Source organism: Pygocentrus nattereri, chromosome 5, assembly GCF_015220715.1.
Source record: "Pygocentrus nattereri isolate fPygNat1 chromosome 5, fPygNat1.pri, whole genome shotgun sequence".
NCBI classification, from domain to species: Eukaryota; Metazoa; Chordata; class Actinopteri; order Characiformes; family Serrasalmidae; genus Pygocentrus; species Pygocentrus nattereri.
In genome coordinates, this window is record NC_051215.1 from 5,325,072 (window position 1) to 5,329,378 (window position 4,307).

At 39.5% G+C, this 4,307-nt stretch overlaps 1 pseudogene; it reads right to left on the reverse strand.

Annotated features, from left to right (window-relative positions):
* Nucleotides 1-226: 226 nt before the first annotated feature.
* Nucleotides 227-1,121, reverse strand: LOC108440710 (annotated as a pseudogene).
* Between the last annotated feature and the right edge of the window lie 3,186 nt (nt 1,122-4,307).

Below are 4,307 nucleotides of genomic sequence, written 5' to 3' on the forward strand. Positions count from 1 at the left end.
GAATATATGACTTTATTCTAATGTATATTGTGATAAACTCACTGCTGAGGTTCACTGTTTAAAAATTTGATTAGATGCCTAAATCCTTCGCACTGTACTGTACGTTATAAATGGAGCAATTTTCTTTCATTTCAGCTGGTAACACTTCACTTGAACCCTGCTACATAACACTATCATTAACATGTAATTGTAGATGCCATATGCAGTCATGAGATGTCATGACAGTTTATTCAGTCCTAAAGCAGCGGCACTCCTGATTTACGATTACGAGATGAGGAGTTGCAGAGACGTGTTTTCCCCAAGCAAAGTATCGTCTGTAAGCCTCATCATCCTTGTCCAGTTGAAGTAGATATTGTGCCAACACTGATGCATTAGGGAGTCGTTCTCTTGAGGCTCCCAAAACAACAGGCACAGTCCCTACTGAAAGTGGGCCATTGAACTACTCAGTGATGTAGTCCTTATGGATGGAATTCTCAAACGACAGGTAGAACCTACAGCTGGCCATGGTAGGGTAGTAATCTTCATCCTTCAAGCGCGATCCAGCCAACATTCACTTTTATATGTTCACTTAATTCTTCATAGTACTTCATCCTGGTTCCTGTTCCAGTACTGGGGTCAATGTTGGACACAAACCAGCAGACGAGCTTGTCTTTCTTTGGAAGCTCAAACTTCTTGTTTGGGGTTTTGCTGATGGTCAGTAGATTTCGCACAGAGATGTCGGCATTGCGTCTGTAACTAAGAGTGAGATTGAAGAGGTTTTCCAGACCAGGAATTCTTTTATTGTTAGTTGGTGATTCGGCATGGAGCCAGATCCATCTTTGAAAAGGAGGACGAGGGGATGGAGGAAGGTTGCTCAGATCCCATTTGATGTCTCTGTGGTAGATGAGAACTGCGTCTGCTTGGTTATACAGGCTTCTATCGTCCGTCAGGTGGCATCCATCAATGTTATAGAAGGTTTTGCAGTCACTGAAGTCCCACCTGTAGTTCTCAGGCCAGACCCACAGCAGAAGGATGGGTTTTTCTGGCTGAGCAGTTGGAGGGGTGGTGGGACTGGAATCACTGTTCACATAGGGAATATAAGGATAGGATGAGCAGTTCCGTGACAGGTACTGCAAAAACATCAAACCAGCCTGCGGCTATTAGAAAACCCTGATATGATCTAGATGAAGAAGAAGTCATCATTTCTGGGGTAAAAAGACAGAAAGAGCATAAATGAACTGGACGTTTTGAAACATGGTAAAGGTAAAGAGTAATGAACGAATCATGACGATTCTCAAAACCACTGTTTCTTTAATCAACAAGCACCCGACAGAATTTTTTTCAATTGCTTGTTGACTTTTCTGCCATTTCATTATTATCAGCAGTGGACATTGTGACAATATTGACCAGAGGACAACCTGTCTACAACACGAATACAGACACTTTATTACCACCAGTGAACCTACACGTGTCTTCTAAATTTATATGTGCAATGTTTTTGATACTAAAATAGTGCCTTATGACACCCTCCATGTACTCCTCCACCATGAATGATTCCTCGTAGAACCATGAACACACAAAGAACCCTTTGCATGATTAAAAGGTTAACAAATATAAACATTATGACAAATAACGAATTACGCTCCGATGCTGACGTCACAGCTTGATGACATGAAGCTAGCTAGTTAGGGGCAGGTCTGCTGAATGTCTATATATGTGGATCATGTCTGTAGCCTAAAATGTTCTGAGGGTATGAAGGCTAGAATTTACCTACCTCTTTGCCCCGCAAATTGCCATTTTTGTAAGTGGTCTGGAACCCCCACATAATGTAAAGGTGCAATTAAAAAAAAGGGTAAAACTGTACATTCAAACTTTTGGAGAACTTTTTTTTGTATCAAGTATTAAAATAATGTGGTGGCCTGGTGTCATGACAACAATCTTTCCTTGAATGCAGACAAGACCAAGGAAATGGGTGAAAACCTTCAAATTCCTTGGCGTCCACATCAGTGAGGGTCTCACCAGGTCTCACAACACACACCTCGTCATCAGGAAGTCCCAGCAGCGATGGTACTTTCTGAGAAGACTGAGGAAATTTGGCATGCCAGCTAAAATTCTCAGCACCTTCTACAGGAGCACGGTCGAGAGTGTTCTTACCAGCTCCATCATGGTCTGGTATGGAAACTGCACTGCTCAGGACAGAAAGGCTCTCCAGCGTGTGATCAAAACTGCCCAGTCCATCTCAGGAGCAGCCTTCCCCTCACTACAGGGTCATCAGGAGGGCCCACAACATCATCAGCGACAGCGATCGCCTACAGAGCAGCGCTAGTAGCTGTTAATGAAGTGATGTAGTTTTTTTGTTCGTGCTTTTTTATTCGGTGACTCATTTGATTGATTGATGCGAGTGGCCATGCTTTTCAGTCTCCTTCGCATAAATGGCAAATGTCAGTGTGATATACCATTATTGCTATAGTCTGCAGACAAAACAGGAAAACGCGTCCTGAATATTTTTCCAGGCTATTTTAAATGTGATTCACCTGTCCTGTCATGTGACACCTAAATGAGATCACCACAGCTGGAGGCGGCATTGGAAATGGCCGGAAAAACCTCGTCTCGTATCCGGTTCTTGAAGGGTCGTCCCATTTCATAGGGGGAAGATTTCAACCACTACCCCTTGTAACTCAGTTTCAAGGGGGAAGGTTACACTCGAAAACAAGGGATAGGGGTAAAATTAGAAATGGGGTTGGGTCTATTTTTTACTACTCTGCATTATTTTGTCTACAGTCTTGTTTTATTCAGTGTTCTTCTACAGTGGTAAAGCAAATGTGTATTTTAGTTGATCCTAATATCCATTTTAATAAAGTCACTGTAATTTTTTATTGTCAAGACAGTCATTGTCTTGGCGATGTGTTTAAATAGATGGAACAATTATAAGTGTAGCTAAAGTTTGATTTGTGAAAATTAACATTTAAAATTGTACATTAATAAATGCTCTGTGATATATAATTAAGCTGAGGTATCTAATTTACAATGAGTAACTATTTGGTAATACATCAGAAATTTAGTAGTTTTACTAAAAAGATATTTAACAATCTACATAATTTAATGATATAGCATGAACATGATTAAATTGAGTTAAAAATACACTTCAAGGAAATTTTTCAAGATATAATTAAGCTGAAAAGGCCTACAAGCAATGTGTAAATGTCATCAGAAAGGCATCAAATTTGACTTGTTTTAACCAAAAAAAGTATTTATAACAATATACATCATTTGCTTAAGTAGAAAGAACATGATTCATTTTAGTCACAATGACACTATTGAGGTAAATCCTGCAAAATATAGTTGTTGACATTACTTATTGGTCATAAGTAAAGGTTACTCTAATTATATCTCTGAATGTAGATCATTTAATGTCGTGCAAATAAGTAAATTCAATCAGTAAATTCGTTGTTTTGAGTGCAGGCATTGAAAAACACAACATGATCCAACACCATCTTGATAGTCCATACGGCCTCAGCCAGTGAAACACAGCATTGATGTTCTACCAAGGACCAACACTAACGCTTATATAGTTAAAGCTATAAAGTTTAGTTAGAGCTGACAAAAGTGGTTCTAATATCAAGGTTTAAATGCTTTGAAGAAAACCTACCGTCATCCTTCACTCGTCTGTTCCTGCTCAAAATAATACACAGCAAAGCTGCAGCACATCAGTCACCTTTGAGGCTCCATCCCCAGCATATATCCAGTTATGCCTGATTCCTGGTCTTCCACTGTAATTGTCTGGGCTATAGCAAGAGCAATGAGTATGGGGGTGGTGTAATGGTTGTGGGGGTCCAAAATGTGTAGTCACCCAGCAAACAACGCAGAGGGTATAATGGAACGCTATACTCCATAGTGAGGGACATAAAGTCGATGACAGAGTGCCGGGAATTGTTGTATAGGTGGAGCACGAAGATACGCATATGCATACATGCTCCTACTGTAGGAGTATATGAGCCCATTTGTCCCATTTTATACCATTTATATTGAATCAGCTGGAGATTAGTATTAATTGTCATAGTAGAAGTAGCTTTACAGATTTGGGTCCAGAAGTCAATGCCAGGAGAGGTTCTGAGATCTTTTTTACCATTTTGAAGTCGGAAGTATAACAGTATTATCCGAAATAGCAAGAAGTATTAAAGCAAGTTCTTATTAGTTTTGGTTTTATTAATGTCTTCAATTAGTTTGGGAGGCTGAAGATTTCATTTGTAATGTTTATTTTAGTCTTCAATACAGATTTGAGTTGAAGGTGTAAGTATTAATATAATGGTGAGTTATTAAGCAGGAAA